Source organism: Macaca nemestrina, chromosome 2 (assembly GCF_043159975.1).
Source record: "Macaca nemestrina isolate mMacNem1 chromosome 2, mMacNem.hap1, whole genome shotgun sequence".
Lineage (NCBI taxonomy): Eukaryota > Metazoa > Chordata > Mammalia > Primates > Cercopithecidae > Macaca > Macaca nemestrina.
Window position 1 is genome coordinate 170,555,651 of NC_092126.1, and position 15,356 is coordinate 170,571,006.

Below are 15,356 nucleotides of genomic sequence, written 5' to 3' on the forward strand. Positions count from 1 at the left end.
GGCACTCAATGAACGGGAGGTATAATAGTAAAAGTTTGAGTGAGAGGTGAAGCTGGGATAGAGAAATGGAAAATAGAGTAGTCCGAGGCCACTTCTGTGTGCTTGATTTTGCGCAGTCCTGAAGCCCTAGACAAATAGAATCTGTTGACATTGAATTCCACGTGAGACTACTTTTCCAAGATACCAGATTCTTTAAAGTAAGCACAGCCCCCTTTTGTCTTCCATGAAACCCCCACCTTCCTCATCTCCCGCTGTCTGCTCTTCCCCCACCCCTTCACTTGTTAGGCTGAGAAAGTTGGATTCTGGAGCTGCCCAGACTCCAGCTGTTTGATATTGTGCAGTGATGGCAGCAAAGAGGGCAGGGGCGCGAGATTCCAGATGAAAGCAAAAACTCAAAGAGAAATGGACTCAGAGCTTTGATACCAAACTCAGTGGGTAACAGCCTCAGTTAAATTTGTTCAGTCAGCCATTTAAGAGGGAAGAAGTGTCTTACACATCTTGTAAGAGTTTTTAGGAACGAGATGCTTCGACGGAGGGGAATCCATGTTCTGGGGACTGCGCCGGGCAGAATCTAATGCCAAAGCTGGCACTGCAAGCTTTGAGGCAGGTATTATGCTGTCTTGTTTTGTTCTACATGTGTTATTTTCTTTCTCCTTCATAAGGAGATTCTTTGAGACTTTTGGTCACAGCATCAGGAAACTTAACTATGCCTGACCCTACTCCACCTTACCCCACTTCTTCAAGTCCTCCACTGACAAGCAGAATTTAACAGGGAGGCCCAAGGTGCTCTGCAGTCCTGGTCATGGAGGGAAGGTTGACCGGCCTCCCTGGACAGTGGTTGGAAGGTCTCTGTAGACCTGCAGGCAGAGCCATAAGGAAGGGAGAGGAATTGACAAGAATATAGATTCTGGGGCTGGTGGTGTTGTAGGAGCCTCCCTGCCACCTCTCCCATTGAGAATCAGAAACCAGTTGTATATTCTTTGGCTTTTATTTGTTGAATTCATAAACTAGAAAATGGGATTGTTAGAGGCTTGGTGGTCCCGATGCCTTGCATATGAAACTGTGACTGAGATAAGGGAGGACTAAGAAAGTTAATCTCACAGTTCACTGATTCCTAATTATTTAAAAAGCGATATCTATAGGCCTTGTCCTTGTTTATCCAGGAGAGTTGAAGATGGGATCATTCATGTCCTTGCCTTTCTTTGATGGCTCCCCACTTCCTTTGATATAAGGCACAAGTGCTCCCTGCTCTGTGGTCTGGTCCAGCTCAACTCTCCAGGCTGGCTCCTCAGGGCCCCACCAAACTGTATTTTGTGCTCCAGCATCTCCTTGCCCTACCTCAAAGGACCACAATTTATCGTGCTTTCCAGCTGCCCACTTTATTTCCTTCTGACTTAAACATTTTATCCTCTTTTCTACTCATCAAACTCCTTCTTACCCTTTAAGACTTTTCTCTAACGTCACCTCTTCTAGGAAGACTTACTCAAACCTTCCCTTCCCAACTCTGATTGCCCTCCAATGAAACCCTTTTTTGCCTTTGGCATCTACCATGAGCATTGTAGTTATAATTGTGGATCTATCTATCTTCTTGCTGGAATATCCTCAAGTGTACAAAGGCAATCTGTTCCATCTTTGTATCTTCATGTTTGGCATGATACCTGGCACATGGTGGATGCCCAATATATACATATATCAAGTGGATGAAGAATTAACAAAATCAAGTATCCCTATCATAGCAGTTGAAGCCTAATGGATCTACATGATCTGAAATGTTGAAAGAATACCAGTAACTGATACTGGGCCTGAGATGGAATCACAGTTTTAAAACTAAATACCAGGCCTTTGCCTAAAGCAGGTGAAACCTGGTTTGTCTTAGCTATAAAGCTGTATGTGTACAATATTTTGCATTTAGATGCTAATGGTATGTTTGAAATGACAGCGTATGACTGACTTTGTTTTTTAGTTTTTATTTGAGATAATTATAGAGTCACATGGGTCATAAGAAACAATACAGAGGGATTCTGTATGCCTTTCATCCAGTTCCCCTGACTATAGCACAATAGCTAACCTAACTGTGTACAATATCTTAAACAAATGACATTGATAAACTCATCAGCCATATTCATATTTTGCCAGTTTTACATGCACACGTATTTGTGAGTGGTTTTATGTTTTCAAACTAATTTGTGGACCTAAAGCAGTCTATGGATTCAATACAACCCCTATCAAAATCCCAATGGCATTTTTAAAAATAGAAATAGAACCATCTTAAAAATCATATGGAATCTCGAGAAACCCTGAATAGCCAAAAGAATCTTGAAAAAGAACAAAGTCAGAAGGCTCACACTCCTTGCCTTCAAAACACACTACAAAGCAATAGCAGTTAAGGGGATGTTGTACTATTATAAAGATACATATGTAGACCAATGCAGTAGAATAGATAGCCTAGAAACAAACCATTGTATATGTGGCTGAATGATGTTCAACAAGAATGCCAAGACTGCTCTATGGGGAAAGGACAGTGTCTTCATCAAATGGTGATGGGAAAATTGGATTTCCACATGTAAAAGAATGAAGTTGGACACTTGCCTTACACCATTACAAAAAATTAACTCGAAGTTATTAAAGACCTGAAACTAAGACCTAAAACTATTAAGCTCCTAGAAGAAAACATAGAAGAAAAGCTACAGGAGATTAGATTTAGCAAGAATTTCTTGACTATGACATTGAGAAGACAGGGAATAAAATGTAAAAATAGGCAAAGGGGACTACATCAAACTTAAAAATTTCTGCACAACAAAGGAAACAATCGACAGAGTGAAAAGCAGCCTACAGATTGGTAGAAAATAATTGCAAGCTATATATCTGATAAGGGGTTAATATCCAGAATATTTAAGAAAGTTTAACTCAACAACAGAAAACCAAATAACCTGATTTAAAAGTGGACAAAAGATTTGAGTAGGCATTTACCCAAAGAAGATATGTAAATAGTCAATAAGCATATGAAAAGATGCTCAACATCACTAATAATTAGGGAAACCCAAATCAAAGCCACAGTGCAATATTACAAGTTGGCAACTCTCAAAAAAACAAAACAAAAAAAAGAACCCAGATTAAGTGTTGATAAGGATTCAGAGAAATTGGAACCCTTGCACACTGTTGGTGGAAATTCAAAGTGGTACAGTCATTAAGGAAAACAGTATGAAGGTTCCTCAAAAAATTAAAAATAGAACCACTGTACGATCCAGCAATCCCATTTCTGGGTATATATCCAAAAGAATTGAAATCAAGATCTTGAAAAAGAATTAAAATCAGGATCTTGATGAGATATCTGTACTCCCATGTCCACTGCAGCACTATGCACAATAACCACGAGGCAGAAGCAATCCAGATGTCCATAGACAAATGAGTAGATAAAGAAGATGTGATATATCCATATAAAAATGAAATATTATGCAGCCTTAAAAAAGAAGGAAATCCTTTTGCATGCTACAACATGGATTAATCCAAAGGACATTATGCTGACAAAATGAACTAGTCACAAAAGGACAAATACTATATGGTCCCACTCATATGAAGTATCTAAAGTAGTCAGAATCATAGAGACAGAAAGTAGAAAGGTGGTTACCAAGGACTGGGGTTAGGGTATAGGGGGAAGTAGTTTTTAGGGGGTTTAGAGTTTCAGTGTTCCAAGATAAAAATGTTCTAGAGATCTATTGCATAATAATGTGAATATATTTAACACTACTGAACCATACACTTAAAAATGATTGACAAATTTAATGTTACTTTTTTACTGCAATAAAAAAATGATTTGTAACGTATTGTGTAGGTGCAGACCATCCCCAGAACAGCCACAATCGATAAGAATCAGGATCATGCTCAGTTGACCCCATAAAAGAATGACTTGAGTTTCTCCCAGAAAGCTTACAGCAATAGAATTCGTCCCTGACCTGGTCTCTGCTTTACACCCTCTTTGACCTCACTGTAGAATGTCTGATTCCTCTTTTGATGGGACAAGAAAGGATCTCATTTCTGAAAGATACATATGAGTTAGAATAATTACATCCGCCCTTTTTTTTTGTCATCAGTCAACACCAAGGGTTGCTTACATGATTTGCAGGGTGTAAAATAATGCAGGGTCCCAGAAGGAGTAGAGAAGTCAATCTCCATTTCTCATAACCCACAGAGGAGAGGTGACCCTCAAGGGATTGTAACCTCCAGACTGAGACATGCTAAGGGGTGGGCTAGAGGTCCCTGCCAAGCCACTGGCTGAACAAGCCTGAGAGCTGACAGCTTAGGGTGGGAGCAGCCACTACCTTGCCCTTTCTTTGAGGTGAATGGGGTACATACCTTACCCTGAACCTCCTCATGCTTACACCCAGGACACTGCCAGTGGCAGAGGGTGACTGAGGTCATGGAGTGGAGGTGGGAAGGGAGAGATCATGGGAGGCTAGGGCACCAGGGGGCAAGGGAGTGAGAGGTTGAGAACCTGTCCCAGGGAGGAGAGAGGCAGGGGCAGGCAGGACCACACATGAGCTGAGGCTCCAAACCTTCAGTGAATGCTCTATTATCTCATAGAATTTCACTTCCACAATGCACATTCAAAGAAAAGTTCATTAAAAATTTCACAATGGAATCCCCAGAAATTAAAATTGAGTGCAGGGCCCTTCTGAGTGCAAGGTTCTGTGCAACTGCATTGGCTGCACAACTCATGACGCATGAGCCTGCTGGACACACCAAACTCAAACCTATCTGAAATCGTAACCCTCTACATTCCTTGGGACTGGGATCCTCTCCTTTCTTCTCCAGTATGGCCTAGGAATGGTGGGAGTGAACAGTGAAACTTTCTTATATTTGACCCCTGCTTAATGAATTTGTGTAATATTAGCAAAGCCCTACTGATTTAGAAGAAAAACCATGTGCTTCTCTCACCATGTCTGATGTTTAAAAACAAAATAGCCTTAAATCAAACAGCCTTAGTAACAACGGGATTATCTAGCTGTCTGAGAGAGAAACTTGGGAATCATCCTTGACACCTTCTTTCTCTTCATTCTTCACAGGTAATTGTCATCACTACCTTCCATAGTGCCACATCCTAGATCTCTCCAGAATCTATTACCTGGGCTCAGTCTCTTCGGTAATTGTCCTAGTCCAGACCGTCATCATTTCTTACATGGAATATTACAAAAGCCGCTTGATTAATCTCCCTGCCTCCCATCTGCCTCCCTCATTGGTCCATTTGCACATTCCTGATGGAGACATCTTTAGAAATGGCAACTTTGATGATGTCATATACTTACCCCTAAAATTATCCATTGACATCATTGACCACTTTTAGGATGAAATCAAACTCCTTAGCAAAGCACACTAACCCTTTCACACTGATCTCTGGTAAGTGCTGCCCCAATGTGGTCTCCAACCACTTCCCCACTTGACTCCATTCCTTTCCTCACCATACAGAACTTCTTAGGAATGTTCCAGGATAATTAGTCTCTAGGCCTTTGTGTATGTGGAACTCTTATTTAGCTAGTTAGTTCCTCTGATCTCTTTGCCCTCTGGACCTTCCCAGCATGAGGGATGACTATTACCTGAGGACCCCTATCACTTGGTGTTTACCCTTATCAAAGGACTCTCTGCACTGATCTATAATTATTTCAGGCTATCACATTTCTCAACTGGGGGGATGCCATTTCCATGTGGTATATCTTCAATTTTCCTGACCTTTTGTGAAACCCATGGAGAGGGCCTGGGTCTTAATAACCATTGTAATTCTAATGTCTTGAAAAACTTCTGGAATATGGTAGGCAATAGGTAGATGTTTACTGGGTAGAAAAGAGAAAGGGAGGAAGAATCGACCAGTTGCCATCTGTAACATTTCTTTTTTTCCTAGCCCTTGAGATTTCACACATCCTCCCTCACCAGTTAGTTGATGTCTTAAGAGTTGATATAGATTGGCGGCACAGCCAATGTAATCGATTATGCAGACATAGTTGCTTAGGTGATAGAAAGTAATGATTTGACCAAATTTGAGTGGTGGCTTTATACAGACAAAGCTCGGCTCCTCCTCTTCATGTGAAACACAGAAACACAGACACTTGTCTTCCTCAAGAATAACCAGTTCAAAAGATTACCACAGGCACTTTGAAAAATAAGTGGAAGTGGCTAAAGATTTACAAGAAAAAGTTCCAGTGTTATGGACATAGAAAAACAACTTAAAATTGTATAACATACATTTGTCAAAACCCATAGAACTATACTCCACAAAGAGAAAATTGTACTGTATGTAATTTTTAATAATAATTAGAATGGAGGGAGGGGACTCAAAATGGAATTCAAACTAACAATTAAACCCAACTATATTACAAATTATTAACATAACTGTAATGTAGGGAGTGGAGAAGAAAAAAACTAATCTAAGTTACTTTGGAAAACAGTATTTTGACTGGATACTGTGAGGCTAAACAACTACTCTAGTTAGTAAACTTATTTCTCAAAGGGGTACTGATTAGTAATCCTGAAACTACTTTGTGTGTATACTGGATTTGAACTAATAATTAAATACTTTGTCAATAATGAAAGCCAAGTTTCTCATTATCCGAGAAAGAAGTTACAAATAAGGAAAGGGAAAAGGCTAGAATGAATTCTGGTGTCTAATATATTAGAGTCAGAGATATCAATATGAATTCATGGTTTTAAAAGTGTATGTACAAAAAATACAGATGTATGCATGTACCTAGTACAATCCTAGTATTCATGCAAATATTTCCTAGTTCTGTCTACTGACAGGACTTAAAAACAGTGACACCCCAGTAGCAGTGAACACACCCAGCACTCAAATCTTGGTTTCTACATACTCCAATTAAAAAAGAAATAAGGATACTTGGAAAAGTGTTTGATTCCAGGGTTGGGGCAGAGCCAGGAGTATCTTGTGATGCCAAAAAAGGAAGGAAGTACTCAAAAAAGGATGGGGGCAGCTATCAAAAGGGTAAAAGAGCCCACCTGTAGCCAAAGAACAACAGTAAAATAAGTAACAACTGTTTTGGATTATGACCCATAGAATACAATAAGCATTCAGGAATCCATAGTGATGTAAATAAATAATTGGATAAATAAAATAGAATGGCAACTCTTCCTTAAAGAAGACTTTCAAATAATAAATGTAGAAGGAGTTAGGGAAATAGAAAATATTTATTAGAATACTACAGCAGTAATTTTTCAAGATCCATTGATTAATGCTAAAATTAGTGGTCTCAAAATATCACCCCCAAGATATTTACTAATCACAAAGCTTAAAAAAGAATTATGTTTATGATGAAGAAACCCAACAGATACCACCTTAACCACATGACCAATGTTAACATCACTAGTAATAAGACATATTAGCCAGGCTTGGTGGCATGCACCTGTAGTCCCAGCTATTCGGGAGGCTGAAGCAGGAGGACTGCTTGAGCTCAGGAGTTCAAGGTTACAGTGAGCTATGATCATGCCATTGCACTCCAGCCTGGGCATCAGAGTGAGATCCTGTCTCTGAAAATAAAACAAACAAACAATAACAACAACAACAACACACCAAAGACGTATTGACTTTAGGTACTGTTAGTAAGATGCACTGAGAAGGGCTTATCATTTCTGTGGTATTCTTGCTTCGAAGTGGACAACATTAGCTCTACTACAATTGAGTGACATTCTGCAAAATAACTGACCAATACTCTTCAGAAGTGTCAAGGTCAGGAAAAGAAACTTCTCATAGATTGAGAAGACCAAGGAGATATGATGACTGAATACATCATGGGATCCTGGATTGAATCCTAGAACAGAAGAAGTATGTTAGTAAAAAAGCGGTAATATCCAAAGAAAGTCCATAGTTTAGTTAATACTATTGTAATGGTAACAATTTCTTCGTTCTGATTATTGGATTTGGTTGTTAAAGATAATAACAATAGGGAAACTGGGTGAAGGGCATAGGGGAACTCACTGTACTATATTTGCAACTTTTCTGTCTAAAATTACTTAGAATACAAAGCTGAAAAAAATGAATGGGGACCACGCTGTTAAAAAGGGGAGACTGAAACAAGAAAGAAGAAGGGCAAAGGCATGTATGAAATTTTCTGAGAGGACAAAACGCACTGTAAGAACAGAGGTCACAAAGGCTCAACATAACAGAGAGGCGGAAAACGTTAAAAAAAAAAAAAAAAAAAAAAAAAGTACAGAAAACCCAAGCAGAAAAGTCACCATTTCTCATTGAAATCACTCATCTAAAAACTGGAGGACCATTCAGGCAGCCATGGGCTAGTGCTGACCTACAACATGTTAAGGCCCAACCCAGAGCTATGAACATCACATCCAGGACTTGCTGAGGATGTTTCAAAAGAAGTGAGTACTTGGCCAGGTTGCAAGTTACCTGGACAGTCTGCTGGTGGCTTGTATGTCAGAGGCCTCACAGACATCCCAAATAGAGAGATAAACTTCCAGAGTTGCCTCTGTGAGTTTGGAAATAATCCAGAGGGGTTAGTATTTTTGGTCTGACTATTGAATGGCATCTATTATTGTGGTGAAGGTGTCCATGTCACTGGGTGTGCAAGGATCGAGTTGCTGGGATGTTCTTCCTATGCAGAGCTCACATGAATTCTACCGCATTTTCTTAGACATATTAAGATCTGCACATCTTACAAGGTTGAGAGACAATCTACCTCTAAGATGACTTGGAACATCTCTTATTGTCTTTTAGAGCTAACTTTATATTTTAATTATAGGCAATCTTGTTTTCACGGTTTTGAGAGATACTTTAAGTACAAAGCATTTGGACAAGCAGCCCCAACAAGTGATAGTCTAACCATCATTAACTGTACAATCTAGTCAACCACCAATGCATACATCATGCCAGTTACCCCACCCACCTCATCCGCTGTCACAGGCATTTGAAATGAACAAAATGTTGAGGCCACTAGCAGTAGAGCACAGCTATAGCATACTGTGGAGTTGGGAGGGTGATATCTGACATATCCTCATTCCCATTGACTTCCAGGGTTCCTTTAGCAATTATGGATCTTAGGATCAGAAGACCTGAGACTGGCTTTTGCCCCACAATTTCTCACTGCGTGGCTTTAAACATGTCATGAAGCTTACAGTTTGTTTTCTCATCTGTAAAGTGAAGATAATGATAACAGCTAGCTCACAAGATTACTTTGAGAATCAAAGGTGTTATTACATGAGAAAGTGTTTATTAAAGACTAAAACACATTATAAATATGAATTTTAATTTCATTGTCCCAATACAATGAAACATACGACATTTTTAAATGTAAAAAGAACCCCACAAGGCATAAATTTTTGGAAACAAATAATTTTAGTTAAAAAAACCCACTTTTAAAAAAATCTGAAACATATTTTCCAGCACTTGGCCGCATAATCAGATGTTGGAAGCAGCAATTCTTTTCTATAGTATCCTTAGCAGTGTGAGCCCAGTCTGGTTGCCAGACCCATAAAAACAGAAAGCTGTTGATCATTAGTCTGTGTAAAACACAGCACTTGGGCATCTCACTTGGAACTTGCTTTTTAACTTGTTTCAAGAGGTGGCGCTTAGAACTGAAGAGAGTATTGTATGCCTGAATGAGTGCACCAAAACACCAGGCCCGACCGGGGTGTGGGCACCCACTTATGTGTGCAACTGCCTTTTTACCTCATTAATCCTCTCCCTGCAAGCCTGAACTCGGCCTGTGAACTTCACATTCCACTGGTAACTGGAACTCTGGATCCTACAAAACCTGGAGGCTTTCATGAAATGTTATTTGTTCAGGGCCCTTGAAGCAATGATATCTAATGGAGCAGAAGCAAAGAGAAAATGACCTGAGCTTTACTAAAGAGCGCGGTTGATTTCCATCACAGATCTGGCTCTGGCTCTACCCTGCTTAAAAACCTTGGAGGGCGCCCTTCCTGGACAGACTCCAAAGTCTTCTCAACCAACCCTGGGCTCATTTTTCCACGCACTCATGCCACTCACTCCCCTTTCTCTGACCTCCAATCTCTGTGCTTGTGTTTCCCAATGTATAGCTTGCAACAAAATAAACTGGCAGTGCTTGTTTAAAATGTAGATGCCATTGCTGAACTTCAGGGCTACCGAATCAGAATTTCTGGGTATAGAGACCTCAGGAATCTGCATGTCAAAACTAGTTCGTCCAGCAAATCTTGGGAGACAATGACCTGGCCACAGTTAACCACTTGTCTGTTCCTTAAATTTAGCATGCATTTTATTCCTCTGTACTTCTGCCTTCCTTTTCTTTTCCTCTCCACAAACTCACTAAGCTTCCTTTATCAAATAACTTCCGTGTACCAAATGCAGGCAGTCCATTGAGGCTTCAAGGCCCAGCTCTTATTTATGGCTTCGCTGGTACCTTTCCTGATTCTTCTCAATACAAAATTAACTGAGCACCTACTAAGCATCAGGTATGCAGAGAGGACATAGACATGAACTAGATTTTTTCTTTGTCCCCAAGATGCTCACTCAGAGTGACAGAGACCTTATGAATCTGTGCCTCTACTCTCTCCAGTGAGAAGCTGGACTTTCAGGACCACAGCACTGGAAGAGCCTGATGTATCAGCCAATCTAGACAGGGAAACTCTTTGTGCCACTGAGATGCAAATGAACCTTCCTAACTAAAATTCATTGTATGCTAAGCTAGTCGTCCTTTTCTTTCCAAAATATCTTTTATTAAGAGAATACCAAAGTGCTTTTCTGGTAGGTTTGAATTGGGTACCAGATTTACTGGCAGCAAAATCAAGATTCTGATGTATTAAATATCCTTCTCCAGGTCTTAGAATAGCTTATGGCAGAACTGAGCACATAAGAACTTCTCCAACACGTCATAGCATGGGGCCTGCACATAAAAGGGCTTCAATAATGTGGCCAATGAGTGATCAATTTGCTTTATAAACTTCTAAAAATAGAATGAACCTCCTCTGGCAGTGCCAGCCTGGAGCTTGCGTCTGTCTGTGCTGGTGTGGAATGCCTCTCACATTCTGGGACTTCGGATTTACCCTTTTTTGGGTCCTTTTTTTGCTTTCCATTTTAGATTTTTTCTTTTTTTTTTACTATAATTTGTGCAAACTGTATTTTGCTCCAATTTTTCAAATGAGTTCTTTTGTTTTCTGCCTAGGTCTGCCACTTGATACTTTCAAAGTTTCTTTTTCTCTTCCCACCTTATTTTCTGACTGTCCCTACCCCCTCTGTCTCTCTCCCCTCTTTTTCTCCTCCCCACCCCCTTTCCACCCTGTGGCCCACATCCTGAGTATGAATACAGGCAGGATTAATCCAGCAGGGAACACAACTGTCTGCGAGCCAGGACAGACAGACGCACTAAAGCGTGCAGTGGTGATAAAAGGCAACTCTGATGGCCTCTGTCAGGAATCCTCAGAAACACTGACGGGAAACATTTGCTAACTCTCTCCTGGCTTCAGGCCCCCGGGCCCCACAACAGGATCATGCCTAGAAAAGCCAAGGGAGAAAAGCAGTGAAACTAGAAAGTCTCCTTGCCTCCCAGCACCCCATGCAAGAAACTTTTCCTCAGAGCCAAAATTCTCTAGATGTTTACCTGAAAGACCCTTGGTTAAAACTGTGAGTGGCCACAAACTTTGATTTATGCCCTAAATCGTTGAAGGAATGCTGTAAGCCATCTTAGGAGAGAAGCCTGAGTAACTTACTTCTGCCTTGCAAAGAGAAAGATGAGCCAAAAAAAAAAAAAAAAAAAAAATCCCTTTAGTGCTGTGTCTGGCTCAGTGTCCAAGGATGTATGCAGATATTTGACACGTGTGTGCATAAACATGGAAACATACATGTGTATTTGGGTTCAGTTCCCCTCCAAGTACATTCAATTAAAAAATGTTTCTTGTCCTACATGCCCTACATACCCATGGAGTCTGTGGGTATGTAGGACAAGAAATAATATTTGGCTTGTTACCTAGTAAATTTGGTCTACTAAACACCACAAATGTGTACCCAGGTTGACCTATTAACCAAACAAATAATAATTGCTACCCCTTTGGAGAGGAGGAATGAAGATCAGGATGATTCTCAATATTAATTCATGTTTACTTTATTGTTTGCTCCCTTTAGACTTACTCTATTCCGTAGGCCCATTTCCCATCCTGAAAGTCTCCAAGTGTAGTCACTACTTCTGTTTGGACAGCGATCACTGTCCTTGTATCATTGGGCTGCAGTCTTGTCATTTAACCATAGCCCCCACTGGTGTTGTCTGTCTCTGTTTCTTTCTCTTTCTCTCCATGATTTTTGGTTTCTCCACCTTCGCTATCCAGGTTGGCAGAGGCCCTAGTCAGACTAATGGCTGGCCCATTAGTCTATTGGTGTCTTCAGGGATAATAGAAGTTAGGTTTCTAAAGCAGCCTTAGTTCAAATGCTAACCACTTCCTGAGAGCCTGAATTTCAGCCCTTTCTCATTAGTACTTTAGCATAAAGTAGTTTATCAGATTTAGCTGGTTGATTCTTAGGTGATGATATGTAGGGCTTTAAAGTTTCCTTGGAAAAAATCAAGGTAGCAATAACATTCATTCATTCACCAAATCATTTTCGAATGCTGTCATGTGCCAAGCACTAAATGCAGGGAGCAGTGGTCCACATGGCAAACTTAGAAGGGGGTTACTTCTTAAAAAGACAGAAAAGCAAATTCAAATATTTTTCTTGAACAAATAATTCCTGAATTCCTATTTTCTACCAGCCAGTCTGCTTAGTTGTGGAGACACATGGTGAATCGGCAGGCCTCTGCCCTCAGGAAGCTCATATGACTTTCTATAACAGATGCTCTGAGAGAGGCTCAGCCAGTGTTTTGGGAGAGCCTGAATTTCAAGGACCCCGGGAGAGGAATGAGGACAGGATGCAAAAAATCAAACAAGTCTTCCAGGAGGAAGTAGCACTTTAGCTGTGTTGTGAATAAAGTAAATAAAGAATAAGACTTTACTATAATTAAAACATAAAAAAATTACAGATGTTGGTGTGGATGTGGTGAAAAGGGAACACTTTTACACTGCTGGTGGGAATGTAAAATAGTACAACCACTTTGAAAAACAGTATGGAGATTCTCTAAAGAACTAAAAGTAGAACTACTGTTTGATCCAGCAATCCCACTACTGGGTATCTACCTAGAGGAAAATAAGCCATTATATGAAAAAGACACTTGGACACACATATTTAGAGTAGCATGATTTGCAATTGCAAAAATACAGAACCAGCCTAAATGCCCCTAAACCAGAGTGGATAAAGAAAATGTGGCATATACATATATCATAGAATACTACTCAGTCATAAAAAGGAACAAAATAATGGTATTTGCAGCAACCTGGATGGAGGTGGAGACCACTATTCTAAGTGAAGTAACTCCAGAATGAAAAACCAAACACCGTATGTTCTCACTTATAAGAGGGAGCTAAGCTATGAGAGCACAAAGGCATAAGAATGATATAATGGTCTTTGGGGACTTATGGGAACAAGTGGGAGGGGGGTGAGGGTTAAAAGACATACACTGCTCAGGTGATGGGTGCACAAAAATCTCAGAAATCACCACTAAAGAATTTTTCCATGCAACCAAACACCACTTGTTCCCCCAAAACTATTGAAATAAAAATAAATATTTAAAAACATAAAATTTAAAAAATTTTTCAAAAGAAAAGCATAATTTACCAACAAATATATTTACAAATGTCTTGTTTGGTTAAGAGAACATATACCTATTATGATGTAATTTGCAGATATCTCTCATATTAAAACATTACAACTCAAAAAAAGAATATGAGTTTAAGGCTGTGGAGATGGGAGGCAGGGCCATTCTAGGAGGAAGAAGCAGCTGATAAATGACACGGAGACAGGACTTTTGAGGGACAGATTATTGAGAACTTTGAATGCCAGGCAAATTTTAACTTCTCTTTTGTAGTCATTGGAAAGCATTCAGGTTTTTGAGCAGGAAAGTGACATCATTTGATTTATGTTTTATGGAGGATGGTAGAAATATCAAGCTAGAGTGACTTGTTAGGAAGTGATTTGTAATAACCTAGGTGAGATGTGGTGGGAGTCGGAATCAGTTAGTGGCAGTGGGAAGGAAAAGAACAGGTGAATGTGAGAGAGATTAAGCTCTAATTGATATGTGCTGTGGGTAGTGGTAAACTAACGTTTGAGGCTTTAGAGAGTAATTATGTTAAGATTAAACCTCTAGTTTAACATGGTTGGTTGAGCACACACATCTATGTCTTCCCTCCTAAAAATTTATTAGTGATTCTAAATAAATAATAAAATGTGATCAATCCTTTTTAACCAAGATGGAAAAGGTGGGGGCATTGGTGCACAAGAGAGTCAACATATTTAGGGAAGACTAAATGTGGACAAAGAAGTAGCGACTGACGTAGCAGAGTGGAATAGAACTGAGAATACACAGAGAGATGGCTACAGCCAAGAAGGAAGTTGGTCTGTCCTTCCAAGTCCTTCCTGGTGAAGCTCAAGACCAGGGCCTAGAAAAAGGGAGAATACGGAAATATCTATAGATACAGCAGTCACCATCCATATATCCCCATTGACCATGTGCAAAATGCCGGGCAGTCATGTTATGTACCTGATAATGGAAAGAAAGGAAATCTTCTCTAAATATATAGACTAAAGGATACCAGAATATGGCACCTCAAAATGTGCCTCTTTGGCACATGGGTTACTTTGAACTAAAGACACTTGATGACAGTAGACAAAAACAAAACAAATCAAAACAGTTTACCTCCCCCAACTGCCTAAGAATAGAGTATATAATTTTTTCCTTTGGTAAAGAAATCTCTATTTGTAAAGGCATCTCTGTATCAGGAAGAGAGTTGCTCCTGGAGAGAACACTTATCACATGACAGACTCTTATCCGGATAACAAGACAACCAGTACTTGCCATACATTTTCTCCTCTCATCTTCCCATAAGTTGCCTTCCCCTGCCCAGAGCCCAATACCCCTTTTCGTTTGTTTAGCCTACGATGGTATAAGCCTCAGTCTTCTGGCTACCTCTTTGAGTCACATTTTCTTGTTTCTTTTTTTTCTTTTTTTTGAGACAGAGTCTCACTCTGTTGCCCAGGCTGGAGTGAAGTGGTGTGATCTTGGCTCACTGCAACCTCTGCCTCCCGGGTTCAAGTGATTCTCGTACCTCAGCCTCCTGAGTAGCTGGGACTACAGGCACCCGCCACCAAGCCTGGCTAATTTCAGCCACACTTTCCTTCTGAACTCTCATGTCTGCACATATAAGCAAAAAAATGTTTTTTCTCTTGTTAGTCTGTCTTTTATCAGTTTGGTGATAGACCTCTGCCATTGAACCTAGGCAGGGAG